The 25,140-nt window shown below is 39.5% G+C and overlaps 1 protein-coding gene and 3 long non-coding RNA genes across 4 annotated transcripts in view; 3 read left to right on the top strand and 1 right to left on the bottom strand.

Annotated features, from left to right (window-relative positions):
• The window catches only part of LOC139114825 (uncharacterized), a 514,135-nt gene that overhangs the window by 108,190 nt on the left and 380,805 nt on the right, over nt 1–25,140 (top strand). The window lies entirely within an intron of this gene.
• Nucleotides 1–25,140, top strand: part of LOC139114822 (uncharacterized) — a 54,457-nt gene that overhangs the window by 27,737 nt on the left and 1,580 nt on the right. The gene's annotated exons all lie outside the window — the stretch shown is intronic.
• Nucleotides 13,561–17,234, top strand: LOC139114820 (uncharacterized). The gene is made up of 3 exons (XR_011547947.1): nt 13,561–13,747; nt 15,037–15,244; nt 16,205–17,234. It is a non-coding gene; the product is annotated as an uncharacterized lncRNA (long non-coding RNA).
• LOC139114821 (uncharacterized) lies at nt 22,967–25,111 on the bottom strand. Its single transcript, XR_011547948.1, has 2 exons — nt 24,921–25,111; nt 22,967–23,376 (listed from the first exon to the last, which is right to left on the bottom strand). It is a non-coding gene; the product is annotated as an uncharacterized lncRNA (long non-coding RNA).

Here is a 25,140-nt window from a genome sequence, read left to right as displayed (position 1 = left end):
TTGTTTGTGTGAGTGCTGCATATATGGAAAGTTGACCTCATGACTGTTGCAAATACAAAACACCAGAGGAAATGCTACATCTACCATTGTGCTTCATGCGTACTACTCTCTGACTCATTTTTAATCATTTTCCACATAAGCTATGAATTACAGGTAAAATGCACACAGAGTATTTCATATAGGGAGGTTACCATTACAGGTAATTATGCAAATATATGTAAATGAGAATATCTAAATGGGCAGTGATGTCGGATGAGTTGAATGTGATAGGAAGGTGTTCACTGCATTCTATGGGAAACCCATAAAATCAAAACGATAAGTTATTGACAAAGGCTTCTCAAAAGCTTTTGTTTGTTGTAACAATGGCGCAGTGTGTATAAAATTGTACTCAGGGGACGCCATTGGATGTGAAATTTTGCCTTCAGGTTTCCATTAATTGAGTCACCAAGCAACATAGCCTAGATCCTTTCCGTCCGTTGCCTCCGTACCTCCGTCCCCACTACCGTCTAGTCTCGTGAGCAGTATTTCGAGCTGGAGTTGTAAAAACTGCTCATTTGAATGTCAATGGTCACCAACTGAGACCATGATGTCACCAGCGTCCCTTTCAAAGTCAATCACTGAAAATGACCCTCTCATGATTGGCCTATAACTTGGTTGGGCAGAGCTGCAGTGTCAACACAATTAACATATTTGACGTCATATTAATTAGCTCTGCCCAACCAAGTCATAGGCCAATCATGAGAGGGTCATTTTCAGTGATTGACTTTGAAAGGGACGCTGGTGACATCATGGTCTCAGTTGGTGACCATTGACATTCAAATGAGCAGTTTTTACAACTCCAGCTCGAAATACTGCTCACGAGACTAGACGGTAGTGGGGACGGAGGTACGGAGGCAAGCGGACGGAAAGAATCTGGGCTACAAGCAACACAGCTAGATATAATGCATCAGGATGACGGTATCTGTACTGATGTTATCATCTAAAAACAGTCTCTTTATCATCGAAAATCATCAATAGCATTTTACAGATGAAAACTTAATAAGTTTTGGAGTTCAGAATTGCCATACAGGCTGTTTGTCCGTGACTCAATTGGATACTAGAATAAATGGAGATTATATTTCATTCTAAAAGTACCATGCACTCTGATTAAAGTGATTGTATTTCAGTTGTAAAATATCGAATTGTGGAAAATGCTATTTGATCGCACACAAACAATCATACCTACCGTATTTCTGACACCACCGAATTTGGTTATAAATGAAGTTATATTGTTTTATAATGTAAAATTGCCAGGGGAAATATCTGATTCCAAGAAAGAAATCAATTTTGTCACCTACAGAAAATGTGTAAAATTTATTACCCTATTAAATGTGTCTCTTCAGTCATCTGAGGAAGTTTTTCATTGTATTTGTTGAAATAAACTCTTCATTCTGCACACAAAAACAGTGATAGGTCATCAAAAAATGTTGTGAGGCAAATGTGAAGGAACACCAGCTGTAATTTTTATGATTTTTCTCTATTTTTGTTGTGAACCCCAATAACAGTTTCTTGTTCCACTCTCCAAAAGCCTGCAGAGATACAGTGTGTCAACTCAGCCTGTGTAGATCCTGGGGCTCAGATGGCATTGTTATCATTGTTATGGTTATTGTTGACAAGTGAATTCTTGTCCTGACTAGAATTCAAAGGTAAACAATAACAGTGCATTTTTACATGTATAGATGCTCTGTTGACAAATAGTGGATGTTTCAACAGGCTTTGGGATGTAGAAAAAAAAAACTTGCAATGGACAAAATAAACAAACAACAAATAGAGGCAAAGGTACTAGCTACAGACCTTTTATAACGTGTATATGTACTACCTAAAAATATATGATAACACCTTATACAACTACGGAAGGGTCCATGGAAACAAATGTTATTAATTCCTTTCATTTAGATATTACTGGTAGATAGTTCTATGATGTGAGATCTTGTGTATGGATTCAAAAAAATAATTGGTAAAACTGAACTCTGAGTTAGGTTACCTGAAAGTCTGTATTTTTCTGAATGCAAGTAAAATGTAGCTCGCCCCTTCAGAACTATATTACTAGTGAACATCCCAAGAGAGCCATGTCTTGCACTGTTACCTATAATAATATTGAGTCTGACACACGGATGCAGACTAAAATCTCACACATATTAACAATCATCAACCTTTTAGAATGAGTGAAATAATACATCATGTATTACACTGTGCAATACATATATATAATAGAGGACACTATAAGTATCAAGGGAGGAAAGGATTTATAGTGCCACTTTTCAGATACCCTTTACAGAAGGAAGTACCGGGCATGAAAATATTATTTTAAATGGCATATGATTGCATGAGATGTGAATTTCACCGCAGATTGACACTGCACTCTGAAACTGCAGGCTTCTGAAATAGTTGTAATCTGGATCTACCTCCAGATTATTGATTCAGTAAGTCCCTAGCATTGAAGTCAACGCACAGACCATACCGGTAGATTGCTGTAATTGATGTGATAAGAAATGGCTTTTGGTGATTTCATGTCATTGTGTGATTACATATAGCCAATGGCTCCATCACAGTCATGGCTTCCTCCAGAGGGCTCAAACAATGGCTTTTAAAAAAGGCTATGCTTTTTAAAGTGTGCCACAATTAGGATATTGATTTAGTAAATCCGGTTCAGCATGAAATTCCATAATTGATACTGACAGATTTTGCTTCTTAACGTAGCCATGAGTGCAAGCAGTATGTGTTGTTGGTCTGGTCATTGTGATCAGACCCAAGTTGCCTGGTCATTGTGATCAGACCCAAGTTGCCTTGACAAGTTTTGTAATTGTGCTTTATTTTCATCGCCATGTCCTGATAGTGATTATATGATGTGCTGTATTGGCTGATATGTTTATCCAAAAGTAAAGGACAGCATTAGTCATAATAGAGCAATCCTTATCAACTTTGAACTTGAAGATATTTCTGAGAAAAGCAGAAGTTAAATAAAATTCTTTTTCTTTTCTCAAGAACAAGACTGAATGCTAGTGGAAGATCTCTGTTCAGTGACCAATATTGTGTGAGGCAAGAAAGCGTTCTGATAGAGGGCGCTGTTTCAATTTGCAGAGTACAAAATGGGTACTTTCTGAGTGAAAGGAAAGACACATACATTCAGCTGAGCAGTAAGATATGAACTGCATTTTAGTGGATTTTTCCGATTGTTGATGTTGGAAAGGGATAAAAATAAGCGTCCAATGATACTAAATATTTTCTTGTGAAAGGAGGAATGGTAACAGTACTTGAGAAAGGTCATTCTTTTTTTGGGGGGGGGGATTGGATTGTCTGGTGGACTCTTTTGGTACAAATTGATAAATCAAATCAATGTGATGTCTCCTTGAGGTAAAGGAGCGGTCTAGAAACCAAACAGCCTACCCAGAAAATGTAAAAGCCATAGGCTGCTGATCAGTCCTTTTAGGATAATATCTAATTTACAACTACCGGTATGCCCTGATAGGCAATTTGTAAGGTGCGTGCCAGAATGGCCATTTTGGAGGGAATAATCTGGTAAAATTTGAGAATTGGAAATAGCAGATTAGCTTGAAGCCAACACCCTAGCTGATAAACCTGTGATATAACAATAAGCAGTTAGGTCGCAGAAGATGAAATCATTGAAATGTCAGAGACTCGGAGGAACTAAAACTGTAACGATAATCTCTTATCGCTGTGCCAGTTATCCATATACCGGTATGTGAGCAAAACTTGTGCAATTCAGGGAATCCTAAGATAGCAGAGTCTTTCTGCAAACAGCACTGTTGATGAAGAGATGAATAATTCAATTACTTTCACAGAGTGGGGAGTAATCTGTGAACTGAAAAATAGCTTTCTGTGGAATTATTGGGTAAGAGAGTGGATGAAGTGTATCAGCAGTGTGTAAAACACTTGATTCAGTTGACTACAAGTGGTGGATAACTCCTCCCTGAGTACATTTGCCGACAAAGGTTTATTTAATGTCATTCATTTGCTGAATAGGGAAAGTGATCAATACCCAAGCAGACATTTTCTCAACCAAATGTTTGCAGGAAAAATTGAAATAACTTTTATTGAAGGAGAAATACCCACTTGAAAAGTACAGGCTTTGGTGTTGTGTGGGGATTATGTTGACAACCTCCTTTGCCCTCCAGTTGACTGTTTGCAATATTGAAACTATTAAAAGCTTACATTTTATTCCAACAATTACATCTCTCCTTCTATGGCTCATAATTGAAAGAGAATTTGAATAGGTATTTATGGCTTAGGCATGTGTAAAATGTATTTTACTGTATCTTTTTAGGTAAAGAATCTTTTCAGTAGTCGAGAGTAAATGGCAATTTGGACCATAACACTCAGTATAGGGAAAATACCTGGAATTTTGATTGTTATGATTTAACCCTTTGCACCCTGACCCCCTGGTACTCTATGACGTCATCGGACATTTCTGTCCGAGCCGGGGTTCAAAGGGTTAATATGAGAAATGCATTCCTTTAATAAATTCACACTGTGAAATATGTATTTAGAGCAGCTCCAGTTTCTCTGGTGAATAGACGATATGCGTCTATATGTTTAGGGTCAGAGTTCAAGTGTTTGTAGATATGCACTCTCCAGTTTTTTGCTCACGTGTGAACACGTGAGCATATGTCGCAGCGATGTCTGTCTGTCTGTCTGTCTGTCTGTCTGTCCGTCTGTCTGTCTGTCTGTCTGTGTGTCTGTCTGTCTGTGGGTCCATTTTCTCAAAAACGGCTGAACGTATTTCAGTCAAATTTGGTAGACATCTTCAGAATTCAAATGGCTAGAACTGAAAAGGTTTTGGTGGGCGTGGCTTGGATATTAATGAAGTTATGAAAGTTTTAATTTTTCTGTTACGCCGCGTATGACAAGTGAAAACAATCGACTGTTTGACGGCGCTGTGAAAAGTGCTTGTCCAGGTTGGCTACAGCTGGATAGCTCTGGTTTCAACCACGGTCCCTCCGTGTTTCAACCTCGTATTGAACATTAAAATATGATATTTTATTACTCATTCAACTCACTATTCAAGATAAAATATCGTTTAGCAAATTAGCTTTATCCAATTGGTAATTGATTGTTTCCCTCGCTGCTCGATCGCCAGAAATGAGTACATACATTCTTAGCCCTGCGTACGATGCTGTGTGTTCCGCTACAGCTAATAGCCCCGCTCACCACTCACCCGCTCACCACCGGGGCTATTAGCTGTAGCGGAACACACAGCATCGTACGCAGGGCTAATACGTTCTCTACCTAGCCTCATGGCATGGAAGTGCTGATGAATAATAACTTTGGGTCAAAGGTATTGAAGTGTCCAATCAGGTTCGTGCACAGAGTCCAAGGCCATGACCTACTTCATGTACTTCTGCACTGTTTTGATTTTGCTTCGCCAAGAAACGTATTCGTCATTGTCCATAGAAGTATGTTTGCTCTCCTTTGAGGTTGTTTGTGAAACAAATTCCGGGATAGGCCTTGGAATGCATACGATCGGCATCGCGGCAGTGCATGTAGCTAGCCCTACGAGTATGGCGAGAGTGTCCGGCTTTGGCTACGCCGCCTCCCACCTCCGGTAGGCGGCGTAGCCCCCGGCGTAGCCAAAGCCGGACACTGTCGCCATACTCGTAGGGCTATGCATGTAGCGTACCATGCTTGTGTAACTGCCGAGCTCAACGTGCATTCACGGTTGATACTCGTGTACAATCATGATGTGTCAATTCTGATGAAGATTCATAAGTCTTACTTTTGCAGTCTTTTTTCCGTACGATAATCCCGACAATACGTGTTACTGTTAGACGAGGTGGCCATTTTATGATAAGTTTCAATACTGCACAGCTACATAGCGTCACTATCGTGTGATCGAGGTACTAGCGTTGTTGAACGGGATACAGAAACTCTGCAGAGGGAGAAACGATCGTTGACATGAACAGTCAATGTACTTCAGCACGTAGTCCGCAGATAGCGGATCGAGAAAATAAACGTGTCCCAGTAAATAACGGAATATTTATGTACATTAACTCGATATTAATCAAATTTCCAGCTCATCGCAAAAAATGTATTGCAAAGATTAATTTGTCACTGACAAATACTGCACTGTATGGAATACAGTCTGTAGAATAGTTCAACTTCAAGTGGTATTACCCGAGACAAACACTTGTGTTGTCAATTTTGATTTCATTTCATAAACTTCATACTTCATCGAGTATCGTGTATTTCAGCCTTTGTGAAGCCATTTTATTGATATTTTCAATTTTTGTCTTGGCTTTGTTGTGGAACATGTTGAATCGTCTCCGTGGACATGTAGGCAAAAGTGTGACGGGGTCGAAGTGACTTGGGTACCTGGGGCCGACCAAAACCAGTGTGAATTACTGGGGTCAAAGCGGACAGCGGCCGGGATGACGTGTTCCCCAAGCGAGCTACCTTCAGAAGTCTGTTTCATCGCAAAAACGTCAACTTTTAAAACCCGTCATTTATTTACTGATGTTATTCTCAGCATCACAAACATATACGCCTCTGCTATGTATCACAGCAAATAGTTATATTTGAGCGCCCCGTAAATGGGATCCTCGTTTTTTTGCGAACCCGGAAGTGTGTCTTGCTCAATGCATTTCCTACCCATAGCGAGGGAAACTGCCCGCGTTCCCATGCTCCCATGCACCCTTTTTCAATGCCAGTGCAACGCCATCTGTGCAAAATTTGTGGTGGTATGCTCCCGTGTTATGGAAAACCTCTCTTATTATAACAATGACGTAGTTGACTTTGGACTTCGATTTCGTAAATGTGATGTCCATGCAGTGAGTTTGGGTTGGCGCGCTTATAATGCAATCTTCGCCCGCCTGCGGTCCGATATCCCGCATTTATTAGCGATATTTATCTGTTTTGACTTGACCAAAGTTGGCAAAACTTGCTATGTACATTAAAGATACTATGATACAAGATTATTGAAAGTCATTTGACATTTTTTTCAGCCAATTCCCAATATGCATATTTAATGAACCGTCCAAATTAGGGATATATACTGGCATTTACTTGATAAAATTTGGCGAAACATGCTGTGTACATTGATCATTATACCAGGTTATAACAGTATTGAAAGTCATTTTGCATTTCATGTCAGCTAATTCATAATTTGCATAAATAGCTAACAAGCTTTCACGGTTTGGCATATAGAGCTTGAAGGACTTGACCAAAGGTAATTACACATGCTATATTGTGATACAATGACAGTACTCAAAGAAATTAATTATTTTTATTTCAGCTAATTACATATTTGAATACTTAATGACCTTTAGAATTGATCTGTGGTGAAATTCATTGTGTTGATCATAACACTTTAAATGTAGCAAAGCATGTAGCAAAGGTTCAAACTTGCACATAAATGCAATATATAATGAAACACGTGTCAGCATTTTCAGTTCATATCTGGTTTGTCAAGGGAGTTTTGGCTGTGTTCGTGGTTTAGGCAATGGGCCGTCATGCACTGGTCAGTAGTTTGACTCAGGCAAACCTGGCTTGCACAGAACCATCATGCATGTGTCAAAACAATGTGAACAGATGGTTTATTGAAACTGTATGCAGATAAAATGGATGATTGGAAAGCTTTTCATTACATCTCCATGTGTTACACTGAATGGTATACTTACAACAACAGTGTCAGTCTCTTGTATGGTTTATTAGTCCCCCCGGACTTTGTCTGTGGGGACTTATACACATAGATTGGGTCATATGTCTGTCTGTCCATGCGTACGTCCGTCCGTTCACGCAGATATCTCAGACAAGCCCAGTCAATTTCTTTCTAACTTTGCACAAGAATAGTACCCTACCCGATGCATGTTGATTTATTTCTCAATGCGTTCAAATTTGGCCATGTTAGAGGACTTTTTAGTTTACACCTCCATACACTTTAATGTATGAGGCAGTTCTCCATAGACTCCCATGTATAAGTCAGTTCTCCATAGACTCCAATGTATAAGGCCAAGAAAATAAAAATTTAGTTAGTTTCTCATCGTATTCATATTGCAAAAAGGATGCAGTGACACAGTTTTTAGTCCCCACGGATGAAGTCCAGGGGGCTTATAGATTTGGTCATGTCCGTCCGTGAGTCTATCCGTGAGTCCATCCGTTCACGCAGATATCTCAGACATGACAAAATGTCACGTTACCTCGGTGACCTTTGACCTCAAACATACATGTTTGTCCATAACTCAGTAACCACAAGTGCTACACCCTTTATATATGGTATGATGCGACACCTTATGACGCCACATATTGTACCTCATTAATTATGTGTATATCTAATTTTGAGCGAGCCAATAGAGCTAGAAGTCTGATTTTTGGTATATCGGGATAACTTAGCAATACAATTTTTTTGACAAAATGTCACATGACCTCGATGACCTTTGACCTTGATTATACATATATATATCAGGTATGTAAGGGTGCCGGAAATCGACAAGTGCGGGGCCAAAGTGAGGGCCAGCACAATCAAAGTGCGAGCGAATGTGAGGGCTTGAAGTGAGGGCTCTCACAATCGAAGTGCGAGCAAATGTGAGGGCTTGAAGTGAGGGCTCTCACAATCAAAGTGAGAGCGTATTTGAGGGTTGAGACTTGCGAAAATCAGTACTAAATTCACCTTGATCGAATGAAGACTTGTGATCAAAGTCACTGCTAAAAGCGCGATACGATCTCCACTTGAGTGTAAACGGCGCAGCCCTGTGTATGAGCATGCATGGAGCTACAGCATCGATCGAAGCTTCACGATATGAGCGAACCGCTAATAAAGTACATGACGTCCCTGACGGAAAAAACTGTCAAACACCGTAAAAATATGAATGAGGCATTTTGTAATCTTTACATCGTTGAGTTTCTTTAAGAATATAATGTCTGGCTGATTTTTAAAATCGGCGACTGACTGATCGAGCAGGGATCGCACATTCAAAGTGCTTGTCAAAGTGAAATCAAACGCTATATGTGCGACAGGCAGAAATATTAAAACATCAGTCATCGCCATGATTAGGTTATACACTGTCAGGACTGAAAAACACTTTCTTGTAAAGCTTTAAACTTGAGATAAGCCCATCGGGGATTATCGTTATTGAAATTAATGCCATGACAATAATGACACACGACTGATCACGTCGTTCAAAATCTCAAGTGTCTCTCGACACTCATGAAGGCGCGACTTTGCACAATTTTTAAATAACGGGTATTTATAATCTAGTATCGAAGTTTCACATACCGACAATTTTGGGACTAAGAATCGATACAAAAATCGAATGAACTGCGGTTGTCCCATGGGAAGCCGCGTCTGTGTAACCGCCGATGTTCACCGGCGTTTTTAGGGACTGTAATATCGATACTACACGATACCAGAATAAATTGCTTGGAGCCATGGCACGCCCGGTCTGTTAAATCGACGATATTTACCCGATATTTATCGGCGATTTGGGGATTCTAATATCGATATTAGACGATACTTGAATGACTTGCCCTGTGCCTCGGCACGCCGGATCTGTGAAATCTCCGATATTTACCCTATATTTTTCGGCGATTTGGGGACTCTAATATTGTCGGGAATGGAAATCCGACAGAAATAATGCAAAACAGATAATATATTTCCTGTTTATTATCCAGGTTCTGTACACATACTAATGACGATTTCACAGCGTCAGTTTATGTATTAGTTTATTTGTTAGTTAAATGAAGCCATAACATGCAAATCTGACCTTTCCGTTGTTTTTTATTTTATGTCGACTTTAACATTTAACTTTGGTCGTAGACCCTCGAGAAAAACTGTGATCTTCATCGTTACCAGAACATTCACCATGACTGGTATCAAAAAACCCTCAAAATTCTGTGTGTCATTACTCGGAACGTGCCTTGCAAGAGCAAAGTGTACATATTCAGAACGTCAGTTTGATCGTTAATGAGATTCAGTGTTAAGTACGAAGTATTGTTGTCGGGGACCGCTTGGCAAATAAACGTAATATATTCCAAGATAGATCGCACAAAAAAAAACAGCAGTTGCCTGTCCCGTTTTTCTCGAGGGTCTATGGTTTGGTGTATATATAAGCTTAGAAGTTGAACCACGGAATAAAATGTGTGTTGTAGCAGAATTACAGAACACATCGTGTCTGCTTGTCTGTCCATCAGTCACACCAAGACGAATTTCCCTTCGCCACAAATATCGATACTAAACGATACTAGAATGACTTGCCCTGTGCCTTACAGTTCTGGCCAAACCCGACTTCAAGGACTGACTCTAGCTTCGATACTAGACGATACTGGATTCTGTCAAATCGCAAGTAAATATCCGAATGTATCAGAGATTTCACCACCTCACACTTCTTGCCAAACCCGACTTCCAAGGACTGACTCTAGCTTCGATACTAGATGATACTAGATTTTGTCAAATCGCAAGTAAATAGATATCGGAGATTTCATCACCTTACAGTTCTGGTCAAACCCGACTTCCAAGGACTGACTCTAGCTTCGATACTAGACAATACTAGATTCTGTCAAATCGCAAGTAAATATCCGATACATATCTAAGATTTTACTACTTACAGTTCTGGTCAAACCCGACTTCTGAGAAATGACTCTAGCTTCGATACTAGACGATACTAGATTTTGTCAAATCGCAAGTAAATATCCGATATAGGCCTATATCGGAGATTTCACCATCTTACAGTTCTGGCCAAACCCGACTTCCAAGGACTGACTCTAGCTTCGATACTAGACGATACTAGATTTGTCAAATCGCAAGTTAATATCCTATATATATCGGAGATTTCACCACCTTACAGGTTTGCGTCAGGGTAGCGTCAGGGTTCAGGTGTCCGAATTTAATGTGTTCATCGGGTCGATGGCATGTTCAAGCCGAAAATACCGTGATGTAATATTTTTAGACTCATACTCTCGCCATTGCTGCATTGGTAAGGTTGAAAAAATACGCGGAGTCTTTGAGGTCGGCAGTAATGCTCTGTCTTATTTATTGTTGACAGTACAACCGTTTTCAACGGTGAGTTTTAGTTACACGTTCAGTATTTTACGCGTGCGCCCCTTCGGAAGCAAAAACTTCCGACTTTTATACAAGCTGATAACTTGCTCCAGACCATGACAATAATTAATTAAGTGTCTAGTTATGACGTTTGACCAATTTCAAGATTAAACTGCAATGATCATTTCGACCACACCCGATATTGACACAAGAGAGAGAGAGAGAGAGAGAGAGAGAGAGAGAGAGAGAGAGAGAGAGAGAGAGAGAGAGAGAGAGAGAGAGAGCGAATGTTACGTATTTTACTGGGAAATAGCCACTGCGTTCAGTTGAAATATGTTTCAACACCACCTTTCTTACGATCGACTAAGTCTAGGTTGTTGTAAACGTAAATGCACAAATGTCTTTGGCATCCTACATGCCTGTCACAGAGTTTATGTTTATCTCAGGCTGATTCACGATGCATGCATAGGACGGTGATGCATATTCGTTTTACAGCAAGTGATTCGGTCGCGATGTGTTGCTCGCCGATAGATTGCTTGTTCTAATCATCAAGTCGTTGGCTTAAAAGTTTCAGAGCCAGACGGCACAATCATTTCCGCTACAGACAATCAACGTATGAATGTGATGCAATTCAGGTCGCAGAGCTTTCTGATTATATAGTATGAAACAAAGGAGACAGTCAAATTTCTATCTAATGACTGGTCAATCGCTGACTACACAGAGATAGCTATGATTTCTGTGACAATATAATTGACCATGGGATTGATTCAGTGAACAACATTCAGGGCTCGTTGACCAAAATGGCATTCTTTATTGAGGTAAAATATCCATCATTGTTAACAAAATGTAAAGGTTACAAGCATTCATGACCCCTGATATTCTGATGAAATGATCTTTTGAAATGATTATCAAACTTTGTGTACAGAGAAAATAAAAAGCATACTGTCATACAAACGTAAAAAGAATTTGTCATTTGCTGTTGTCTGATTTCTCAGTTTTAGTAGCTATTGAATTTTTTTTATACTCAAAAAATCAATCATAGAAAACCAGACAAGTCTCCAAAAATACATTTTCCCATGATCTTACTTTATCTGGTGAACAACAAGCCACTCTAAAATTTCTTCAAAAAAGTTTCCTCTTTCTTCGAAAATTCTCCGGCAAAAACTCCGCATACGACGTCATGTCGGATCAGTATCAGAGTTCACGTGCCCAGGTCGTGAACTGGTTTAACTGAAGTCACATTTATCAGTCACGCTATAGTCGTGAGCTTACAATGGTACCAGAAGAAGTATCGCTCGCTTGAGTTGCATGTATTTATAATAAAAAGGATATCTGTGATATTTGAAATGCAATGACTAACAAACACGAAAAGGTTAACGAAAAAGACGGAAGTGATGTAATGGGTCATGATCTGTACGCAGGTCATTGTGTACTCGTTCCGCGCTCAGCCGTTCAACTGTTCACAGAGCTGTGCCGCGCCGCGACCTTGTTCTGGAGATAGTAAGTTTTTATTCAACGTTGAAAACGACTTTGACTCTCATTTTTCGTATGTCTGAGCCCGAATTTGATCGGTTCAAGGCGCCCCTCACTTCAAGCCCTCACATTCGCTCGCACTTCGATTGTGAGAGCCCTCACTTCAAGCCCTCACATTTGCTCGCACTTCGATTGTGAGAGCCCTCACTTCAAGCCCTCACATTCGCTCGCACTTTGATTGTGCTGGCCCTCACTTTGGCCCCGCACTTGTCGATTTCCGGCACCCTTACATACCTCTATATATGCATAACTCAGTAACCACAAGTTCTATACCGTTCAAATTTGATAGGATATTAGACCTTAAGATGTCACATCTTGTACCTCATTTATTATGCGCATATGTATTTCTTGGCTGGCCAATACAGCTAGAGGTCTGATGTTTTTTTCCAATTTAGAACCATAACTTAGACATGCCTCATGTGTTTCAAATTGGGAACAACGACATAGACATGTGCCCATAGATCTCAATATATACACTTCAGTGATACTTCTTAATGAGCACATTTCCCTGTCCCATCAAGACTATTACTCTTATTACAAGTGGGGACTATGTCATTGTCAATGACTTGTTCTCTCTGTACCATGTTTATTGTCGGTACAATACATATGACAAGGGACTTTAGTGGAAGGATGTAATACCATACCCTCATGCTTGGTATAGAGATTACAATAAAATGAAAAAGTTAAGGAGCACTGGACATTTAGTAAATTGGTATTACCATATGCTATGCATCACCTTGTTGTGATATCTATTTCCAAGCTATAACCTATTGATACACTGTTTTGCCAAAAAAAGCCTTCCCAATTGTTTTTGGACCAATGAAAAATTCAGCCTTGCTTTTAAGTAAGGTACTGTTAAAGGCCCGTGAGCTGTAACTTTAACATTTTATTTACCCTAAAATAACCCCCAAACGTCTCGAATGTTGATTGAATTCTTGCAATTAAGCGATATACCCTTCAACTAACATACTAGGACAATCACAAACGACACAGAACGCAAGGAAATTCACGTGATATCGCCTCATTTTAAATGTACCGCCATTTCGCAAAAGCAGTCACGTGACCAAGAACACAGCAAATGCAACGTCACACGGAGGACGAGAGCGGGATCTTGCTGTGTGATACTGCGCGATGTGGGAGCGTGACCCCATTCGCAACTCAACAACAATGGAGTGTACACATGAGGTAATGTAAGCTTATGTCTATTTTGTAAACAAACTCACGTGTTTTCTGCCCCCTCAAACGTAGTATTTAATGCTGATTGTTCTCCAGTTCGATGTTTCATTTGAACAAAGAGGGTGTTACAACAGTTGTAGGCATAAATGATGCGATTGAAATGACAAGGAACTAGAGCTTGTTTGTGAATTTGGCCCCCGCCAGGCGGCCGCTGGTCGCAGTCCGGTAAAGCGTACGGGTAGCTGCCCATAGCGTACGCTAGAGTCTCGTTGTGGTTCGTTGTTTCGCATGGATTTCCAGAACTAGTAATTCGTTTTGAATCTGGGTTTACCCAAAATGGTTTTCAGTTAGCGATACTCCGTTCGGGTTTTGTAATTACGAACGTATTCGCTTATATTTGGCTTGAGTGAGCCATGCGGTTGAACCATGAGCGGCATTGACCAAATGCAGTCGATCTTATTTCTGAACACTGTCAATTTCCGAGCCATTTTGCAAACGGATTACTTAATTTACACAGATTCGGAATTATTGTGAGAATAACCTTGAGTTTAACAAATGCCTTTCGTGTGTTTTTAGTCAGCTCTAATCGAACTGTTGAGACATACGGCCCCATCCTACTTCTATGTTTGAGAGGACGAGTTTATAGACTATTAGCAAGCTTCGTGATGATTACGGTAGCATTACAACCATGGAGGTAGAAAGAAAGGTACAACAAGGCCGTGTGATGTGTACTTTAACTGTAAACTTATGCCTACTCGTTTTAGAAAATTTCTTTTCAAAGCGATGAACTTTGAGCGTGGAGAAAACGGCGTTGTTCGCACTTGTGACTATAACGTTGCTATGGTGATACCAGAACAAGGACAAACAGCTGTTTTATTGTGATTTGTATTTTCGCCATGGCTTTTGATTGAAGTACAATTTGCTGGGAAATTTGAAGGGTAAACAACACATTTTCAGTGTATTTCTTGAGGGTCTATAATACAACATAAATGACAAAGAAGGTCCTTTTATGCAGTGGCTTTGAAAATGTCAAATATATATGTTATGCATCAAAAGCATATTTCCTTCCAAATTTTTAGTCTGACTTTACACATCTTAATTTCCACCAAGAGTTAACCCACAGTTTACTTGCCATGTTATGGTCAAGAATTAAAGTAAAGTGTCGACTACTTACTTTGCTTTGTTTAGAAGAGAAGATGGTAACAAAGAAAAACTCAACACTGACCAGTGACCGGCAGAGTGCAGTATATCTACATTTGAATCTCCTTTGTAATTTTTCTGATTCTTTCATTTTGCAGACATCACCGACCGATTCTACTGATAGTTCTGTAATAACTGAATCCCAAGCAAGAAGAGGGAGACAGGGGTAGAGGGAGAGGCACAGGGAGAGGGTGAGGACAGGGACGCAGAGGTTGGGGCAGAGGAAGAGGGGCTAGATGGGGCAGGCTTGTGACAAGAGCAGATGAGGCATTGCGAGATGTGCAGCAACGGAAAAATACTCTTCATGTAAGTAAAATTTTTGCTTTGTATACACACCGCGATAATGAGGCATACAGATTGACATCAGCATATAGCCATCACAATAATATCATCTTATTTTCAGGAGATGCTGCAGAAAATGACACCAGAACAGAAGCATGATCTTCTGTTGCAGGTGGTTGAGAGGGACACAAGTTTAATATTTGACTTTGCAGTCCTATCTGAACAGGCTGGAGGATCCCATCCTGGACCTTCACAAAGCAGTCAAGATTGATGTGTCCGTCAAAATTGTCGGCAGATGCCAACCCTTGCTGAGAGAAAATGTTGTGGGGAGGGAGGTGCCTGGGCTCTGTATCTCCAGATTGCTAGTCGGTATGTTTATGAACTGAATGCAAACAAGCAGACATTTGCCATAAAATTTTCTAAGAAAATCATCATACAAGTTATTAGGGTATTCCTACTTTAACCATATTGTCCCTACCCATGGTCATTTATGGACTGAATTGTCAATTTAATGCAATAAATCCAATCAACTGCAAGTCATCCTTTGCTTTTAGATCAGATCTGGTAAAAAGTCTTGATGCATGTGTAATAATTGTTGTAAATGTGATTAATACCAACTGACTGAGATGGAAAGCCATGTGTACTGGGCAAATTATTTATGTAATGACTTTTGGATACGTAATGCTCTTGAGTGTTGAGAATGTACTGGCATGGTCACAGAGGAATTCTAAAATGTAAGACGAGACTGTTACATGTGTACATAAAAGTCCTCATTTTGGTATTTCAAAGGAAGAACACCTCTCAGAAGATCAGCATAGCTACTGTAACAGTGTTACTGTTCTTCCAAAAATATTTTTGAGACAAGCAAACTAGTACAAAACTCAGAACTTTGGGAAAGGAAGTAGAGATCAATGAGAATTTATCCAATAATGGCAAATATAAACAAAAGCAATACATATTGAAACAAATATCATATTTTTTCAGGATTTCAGAGTTATCTGCCTTGATGAAGGAGTCCTTGCAGTTGCTAGAGCCTATCGGATGGATATGATGGCCACCAATGACTTTGATGACTACCACAAGTGCAACAGGCCTGCTGCATACCAGCAATTTATTTTGTGGGAGCATGGGAAACCTGGCGCAGGAAACTTCAGAGTGATACCAGGTTGCTGTGTTTGGGTAATAAGAGATAAATATCCTGATCAGTTTGGTCAATATACAGGGTTCATTCCAACACATTTTGCGTAAAGGGAATTGCAGGCATCAATTTACAAGTGATACAGCCACTAACTGATGAAGTCAAAACTGCCATACACGATACACAGTGCCATAACTTTCAGGGCGTCTGTGTCTTGTGTACAGTGATTTGATGTAATCAGTTTGTGGCTATACCATTTGTAAAATGGTGCTGAATTGCATAATTGTGACAAAATGATAACAAGATATATAGCTCATTTAACCCAAACACAGCAGCTTGGTTACCTCCCATTTGGCACAGTACTTGATATTTCCTATACACATTAATCATGATTTATACACTCAGACTCTTCAGCGAAATCTACAAAGTCTCCCCTGTGTACACAAATTCACAGACTGGTTTCTTTAATTCTGAAAATGTACTTTTAAGGACACCATTCTTCTAAATTGCCATTTTAAATGACTCAGAAAATTATGCTTGATTGAGAGAGGAGATAATATTTTCATAAAATTTCCACTGATTGTGTCCTCAGCCATACAGAATGTGGTTGAAAGTAGGGAGACTAGTTGCACCTGTTTCATGAAACAAAAGGATATTGTTTCCTCCATCCACCAGAAAGACAAAAGAAATTTACATGCTGACTTTTCTATCTAAGAGAATGACCTCTTCAGTTTGTCATAAATTGCTCACCAAAAGTATGGCATTTGTCTAGAGGGTTTGCCTTATTGCTTTCAGGCAGAACTGAAAAAGTTACAAAAATTCTAATGTCGTGTGTAGAAATCAAACCAAATTGTGGGAATTTATTGTGTGGTGTATGTATATTGTTACGTGCAGAGAAAACGAACAAAAGGGTGAACTCAGCAGTTTACGTTTAAACAAAATTTATTACGAAAACAAAACTAATTGCTAAGTCAGGGACAGAGTACAAGCTTTAAAAGTGTACAGACTACTTATCTCAGCTGGGACGGCAAAGCTCCAGTCTCAGAGTTGTAACAGTCAGTTGAATGAATGAACAGTCCTTTGGCTTGCAGGCTTGAAGCTGCACAAAGTCCACAGTATAAATCCAGCGTTGGCAGTGAAGGTCTTGAAAAGTCTTGAGAATGACTACTGCTGGAGTTTAGTAACACACAAGAGACACGATCCCAAAAGTCTGACTGGAAGCTGTGCACGTCCCTTTTATAAAGGCATATAAGAACAATCTAGAACTTTTATTGACATGCTAATTACTGTTCTAAAATTATCTCCCTTACACAACTAATCAACTTTCCAGAACATTCCAAACATGACTAATTGAATTCAAGGTTGTGAGGTCATCAAGGGCAGTGACCTTGAGAATGTTCTAGACTAATTGAACTCAGGTCATGATGAGTGTGGGGGGAATGACCTACATAACACACCCCCTCTTCAAAAAAAGAAAATTTTTCAAAGAAAAATCTTTCTTTTGCAAATGTAATCTTGAAAAGGATTTAAGTACTCAAAATTTGTTTTACTCTAAAGTAAAATTTCTTGAAAGTGAACAACAATAAACTCTAAATACGAGAGAGACAGTAAACTTCAAAATGCTGTAAAGGTAATATCAAAGATAAACACTCTTTTTCAATTGAAGAGTAGTTTCTCTGGGATTTGTTAAATTTGCTAAATTTGTTAAAAATAGCAAACAGGATGATCTGTCCCATGACTATCCTCTTGCAATTTGGTATTGGAAAACTCGAAATGGCACTGAACTTGGCATAAAGTATGCATGGCAAAGTCCGGTTATTTTTATTGAGTTCGATAAAGTCATTGTTCGGCAAATACTTGGCTTCCTCCTGGAGATATTCCGCTTTCGCAGGATTCAGTCCGTCTGGATGTTGTTCCACTGGATTACTGTCGCAGACATCTTCGTTGTGGTAGATGATGTTTGTCCTCGTTGGAACATCTTGGAACAAATGTTCATGGATTGGTTCTTTCAGCTGTTGTTGTTGTTCTGGCTGGAGGTGTGCCAACTTTGTAGACTCCAGCTTCTCCAGGATTTGTGAGTTCTGAAGCTTGACCGAGCCCAGCTTTGAGTTTAGAGTATTTTCACTCAAGTCAGTTTCAGTATCACTATCTTCATAATGGTTTGAACTGACTGCACTGACAGGCTTTGTTTTAGTAGGATTATCCCTATCCAATATGGCTTAAGCATATTTATGTGACATAGCTGTTTTTGTTTTCGCCTGTCAGGTGTTATTATGATGTAATTTAAATCACTCAATTTCTTATCAATTAGATATGGCCCAAAGTAACGAGCATGGAGTGTTTTGCCAGGAATTGGAAGTAGAACAAGAACTTTTTGACCTGGTTCAAACTTCCGTTTTGAGGTGCTTTTATCATATTTGGTTTTCATTGACTGCTGAGATGACTCAAGATTTTCTCTGGCTAATTCACATGCTTTAGAGAGTTTCGTACGAAAATCTGACACATATTGCAAAATATTCAGACAATCATCATCGCCTGATAGGAATTTCTCTTTAACGAGCTTAAGTGGGCCACGGACTGTATGTCCAAATACAAGCTCAAATGGGCTAAAACCAAGAGACTCCTGAATTGACTCTCTAACAGCAAAGAGCAAAAAATGAATTCCTTCATCCCACTGCTTCTCTGTGTCAAAACAGTAGGTCCTAATCATGTTTTTCAAAGTTTGATGAAATCTCTCAAGAGCACCCTGACTTTCTGGATGATAGGCGGATGACCTATACTGTTTAATGCCTAGCTGATCCATTACTTGTTGAAAAATTCCAGACATAAAGTTGGAGCCTTGATCGGACTGGACACATTTAGGGAGGCCAAATAAAGTGAAAAATTTGACTAAAGCTCTCACTATAGTCTTTGTCTTTATGTTTCTCAGTGGTATGGCTTCTGGGAACCGAGTTGATGTACACATAATTGTCACATGTACTCATTTCCTGATCTTGTTTTTGGTAGGGGCCCAACACAGTCTATTAGGATCCTACTAAATGGTTCTTGAAATGCAGGAATTGGCTGTAAAGGGGCCTTTGGAATGGTCTGATTTGGCTTTCCTACCATTTGACATGTGTGACAAGTTTTACAGAAATGTGCTACATCCTGCCTGAGATTAGGCCAATAAAAGTGACTGAGAATTTTATGATAAGTTTTCCTTACTCCCAAATGACCAGCCCAGGGCGTTTCATGGGCCAGGCGCAATATTTCAGCACGATAGGGCTTTGGAACCACAATTTGATGTTTTATAGCCCAATCATCATCAACCAAGACGTCTGGAGGTCTCCATTTACGCATGAGAATACCAGATTTTGTATAATAGGAAACAGAGCTATCTGAAGTTTTACCTTCATCATCTACCCTGTCAAACAAAGACAAAATATCTGAGTCTTTGTGTTGTTCTGCAATGAGATTTGATCTAGAAAATGTCTGACTTTGGTCAGCAGAAGTTTTACTGGAAGTTTCAAATCCACGAGGGATAACGGAATGATCCGTGTCAAACACCTGACTGAGAAAGGTGTCATTTAAGTCAACATCTGTGACATTATTTTTGAGAGTATTTTGATTCTCGGAAGTTTTCTTTGACATGGCTCGAGTAATTGCACACGAAGGAAAAGGGCCCGGAATTTCTTCCTCTATTGGCTCTGGATTCTGATCTAAACTAGGATTATCAGTCACAAGTGGATTAGTAATGACCTTGTCCCCAGCAAGGTCGTTTCCAAGAAGAAGGTGAATCCCTTCAAAAGGCAAAAAGGGCCTAATACCTAAAGCCACAGGTCCAGAAACAAAGTCCGAAGACAAATAGACATTATGAGAGGAACAGGAATGTAGTCATTACAATCTACCCCTTAATAAGAACTTTAGAACCTGAAATGACTTTTCAGAAAACGGCAGGGTATCTGCCAACAAAAGAGACTGGGAGGCCCCGGTATCTCTTAAAATTTTGACAGGGGTAGCGGAAGAAAAACACTAGAAAGTGATATAAAACCATTATGAATAAATGGCTCGAAAATACCCATAATGCTATCTTGAGAAGAATTGACCTTGACCTCATTAATTGGGGTAAGAGGGATTTAACCTCAGAAAATGTGTTGCACACATTATTAGACTCTAATTGAGTTGATGAAGAAATAAAGCCGGTGGGCTTAGATCCACTTTGACCACTTTGACCTTCACGTTTCTTCTCAATTTGAAACACTCTGACATTAAATGGCCGTCTTTCTTGCAATAATTACAAGAAAGTGTACCGAACTGTTGTCAGAAGGAGATTGAGACTTGGGATCTGATGATGTGGAAGTGTTACTTGAACTCTGTGAACTGTTGTCATTTGATTTCCTACTGTCCTTTGAGAAATTCTTGGATGAAAGGAGGAGTTAAATTTACCTGCATTGTTTCTGTATGAAAAGGACTGGGATGGTTTGCTGAGAAATGAAGATTTGTGGGTCAATGAATAATCATCGGCCAAACGTGCAGCAACCTCCAATGTATCTGCCTTTTGTTCATTGATAAACGTCTTGATGTCACTCCGGATGCACCTTTTAAATTCCTCAATCAAAACAAGCTGTCGTAATTTGTCATAATTCTGACTGACCTTTTCAGAAGAACACCAACGATCAAACAGTTGTTCTTTTGTTCGAGCAAATTCAACATAAGTTTGATCCTTCACCTTCTCACAATCCCTAAATTTCTGACGGTAAGCTTCAGGCACCAACTCATAGCCCTTGAGAATTAATTCCTTCACAGAATCATAATTTGAAGCCTGCTCTACTGACAACTGAATGTAAATTTCTCTGGCTTTACCCACCAAAGCACTCTGCAAAAGCATAGACCAGGACTCCTTAGGCCAATTCAGACTCTGAGCAACTTTCTCAAAATGAAGGAAATATTTATCACATCCTTTTCTTGGAAAGGGGGAACTAACCTGAAATGCTTAGTGATGTCAAACTTGTCTGAAGGGAAGAATTTTCCTGACTGTCCAAGCTCTAAACGTCTCATTTCTAACTGCAGTCGGTGTTCTGCTAATTCTCTTTCCTTTTCTTTTTCCTCTCTTTCTTTCTCCCTTTGTCTTTCTTCCATTTGCAATTCTTTTTCTTTCATTTCCAATTCCCTCTCTTTCTGTCTTTCTTCCATTTCTAACTGCATTTGTATTTTTTCTTTTTCTACTGCCTGTCTCTCCTTTTCCATTTGTAATTCTTTTTCTTTCATTTGTAATTCTTTTTCTTTTTCTAATGCCAATTTTTTTAGCTCGAAATCTGCCTGTATTTCTAATTCCAATTTTTTGAGTTCGAAGGAAGACTCCTCAAAATGGCCAGATTAACTAAATGTTTTGCAATCTTGAACTGTATTTCTCGCTTGCGCATAGATCTTTTGACATCTACTTTAAGGAAATTGGCCAGTGCTATGAGGTTGTCTTTTCTGAGGGAATTAAATGTGTCCTGATCAAGGTCATCCATAAATTCGTCTGGCTTGAATTCCGCCATGATTGAATTTCGCTGAGTTCACAGTATACAGTAGTTTTGAAAAGGTAGGCAAAATGTTGTCAAACGGCTCAAAATATTCGTATCCCGGACGAGCCCCCAATTTTGTTACGTGCAGAGAAAACGAACAAAAGGGTGAACTCAGCAGTTTACGTTTAAACAAAATTTATTACGAAAACAAAACTAATTGCTAAGTCAGGGACAGAGTACAAGCTTTAAAAGTGTACAGACTACTTATCTCAGCTGGGACGGCAAAGCTCCAGTCTCAGAGTTGTAACAGTCAGTTGGATGAATGAACAGTCCTTTGGCTTGCAGGCTTGAAGCTGCACAAAGTCCACAGTATAAATCCAGCGTTGGCAGTGAAGGTCTTGAAAAGTCTTGAGAATGACTACTGCTGGAGTTTAGTAACACACAAGAGACACGATCCCAAAAGTCTGACTGGAAGCTGTGCACGTCCCTTTTATAAAGGCATATAAGAACAATCTAGAACTTTTATTGACATGCTAATTACTGTTCTAAAATTATCTCCCTTACACAACTAATCAACTTTCCAGAACATTCCAAACATGACTAATTGAATTCAAGGTTGTGAGGTCATCAAGGGCAGTGACCTTGAGAATGTTCTAGACTAATTGAACTCAGGTCATGATGAGTGTGGGGGAATGACCTACATAACAATATAACCAGGGGGAAGTCTCATGAACTCTACTGTTTTAATTTGTTGACCTCAACATATCTTGTTTACCGTACCATCCATTTTAAGTGTTGTGTGTCAAGTAGTTGTGGAGTACAGTTGGCTTTGGCCAAACAACTGTATCACCCTTTCATGGTGATGTGTATTGGTGTGCCATATTTCTCATTTCATGTACAAATTTGAATATCTGCTTCCATAAAATTCATCAATGGCTATCTTCATGTCTACGGAGCAACTGATGTGAATTTTTCACGTAAAGTTTTATATTTACACTTATTGTTGTACACATTTATTTGCATACATGTTATGTATTTACAGAGACACTCGTCCAATACACAGGATTTTGCAAGTCCTGGGGACAGACATTCCTCAATGTGACTAGACATTCAGTGCAATCATTGTCCTAATTTTTTTATTTCTTTCCTGCCTGAGTTCCCAGTAAAGTACCCGAATTCACCCTATAAATAGGGGTTAGACCTGAAAGGGATTTACCCTAATTTTACATGAATTTTTTCTTATTTTGAATGTTTTATCTTGCATGCTTACTGTCTCATTTACTGTAAAAAAGGTGAAAGCTTTTTTTAAGATTGAAAACAGTGACGATGTGTTGAATAAAAGGTAACGTTTTAAAATGTATACAATTGTGATGCTTTTTAAGAAAGTTTACATCTCTACTACGGTAAAAGGGAAAATGGTAAATGTATCCATATAGAGTACTTTCTGTACATCACAACTTGGGCAGCTACAGCATACTGAAGACACCATTCAATTCACAACATTGCATGGTAGTTTGCAAAACCTGAAACTGAAAGGAATAAAATGTTAGCAGACTGAATGATGAAAATTGAAGAAAAAGGCTGAACAATCTAAACATCTGGCATTATCAGGTTTTTGATTGTCACCATGACCGAATGGCTGAAGTAAGTCTACAATCATGAGGTTTGAGTGTCCATGGAAAAACAGAAAGTGGTTACTTTACAAACATGTTTCTATTATATTTTGGATCAAGACAGATACACTTGTAAAGCAAATGGAATTTTTTACTTTGCTTGAAAGGATCGGTAGTTACACCTTAATTGAATCATGTTGAATACAAATCTTAAATCGTCACTTCCTACTACCATAGACCCTCTTTTTTTAGTGCCTGTGCTACTACTAACAAGTATTTTCTGACTCATTAAGCAAAGATGTATCCATAGTTCGGACAATTTATACAGAAAGGTTACACAACAGGATAAAATTATTTATTTCCCATGACCAGATGAAACTGATGATGTGCACGAAATTTCTTGCTGTACTGGCTCAACACAGGTGCAGCCAATGAACAATGCACTTTTAAAGGGGTCTTTACTGTGACGAGATATATTGTGCATTACAAGTAATGTGAACTGACTAATTTTAAGTCATGAGGGTAATTAATTAGCTGTTCATAATTTCCCCTGTCACTGAAAATTTTTCGACTTGCTCTCCCGCACTCAAACTTCATTTTTATCCTCTCCCCACTTATTTTTGCCTGTTTCCCCTCCCCACTGTCAATTTTTGAAGCTCCCCTGCCCTGTGGCGGAAAAACTGGCCTATTTCCCCTGCCCTGCAAAAAATCACCCCTAAATTTTGTCACTCCATTTCCCCTGCAGACATGGAGCTACCCTACCCTGTGATGAAAAACCTGTTGATTTTCCCCAGCCCTGTGAAAAAATTTCCCCTGAAAACATAATGGCTCAACTTCCCGTCCCCGTTTTGAAAGTAGCTCCCCCTCTCCTCGTTTTTCGCAAAGCCCTGTCCCCGGGACAACCAACCGATATCTGCCCTGCCCGACAAAAAAACTAAAATTTGCTCCCCTGCCAGCTAAAAATATGTCCCCTGCCCAAGCAAAATTAATAGTTCCCCTGCCCTCAAATATTGCTGTAGCTCCGTTGGCTGCACCTGTCACCACATGTTACGAGAGGCGATGTTTGCCAACTCGTCCTTGCGCTTAGAACTGGCGGTATTAAAAACAGTAGCAATAGCAGTCGCTTGGTCCGGGGAGGACAGTGACTGTTTACTTCGATTCTTGTTGTAACTGCGACAAGATGTGTGAAACGATTCAGTACGTAACTGCGTTGTAACCTTACCGTACGCGAGTATGAGATTTTGTTGTGATTTTCTTTTCAAGCTATGGTATTTCCTAACATTTGGAGAGTCAAAAGTTGATCTTTCAAGGCTAAAACGTGACCTTCTTTGAATATCAATACATGTACAGTGAATTTATCAAGGCATCGTTGCACAACCCATGGTGCGTCAAGCACTCGCACGCACTATTCGACACGGTATATTGTGTACAGTCACTCGCTGTCCGGTCCTAATACTTACCAATCAATTAACTCCTCCGCCAAATCGGGATTTGCAAGCCCTGTTTTTTCCACTAACTGAAGCCATCTCCCGATCTGGTTTTCGATGTCTAGTTTGCTACGGCGTTTAGACGCATTACTGCGCTGTTGTCTCCGTTCCTTGTCAGAATCCGATATGACCGGGCGTACGTTTCCCACTGTGAAACGCCATTTTCTTGTGAGGAATCTAATGCGCATGCGCA

The sequence above is a fragment of the Ptychodera flava genome, chromosome 16 (assembly GCF_041260155.1).
Source record: "Ptychodera flava strain L36383 chromosome 16, AS_Pfla_20210202, whole genome shotgun sequence".
NCBI classification, from domain to species: domain Eukaryota; kingdom Metazoa; phylum Hemichordata; class Enteropneusta; family Ptychoderidae; genus Ptychodera; species Ptychodera flava.
The sequence above is the reverse complement of the archived record's forward strand: the minus strand, read 5'-3'. Positions and strand labels throughout refer to the sequence as shown.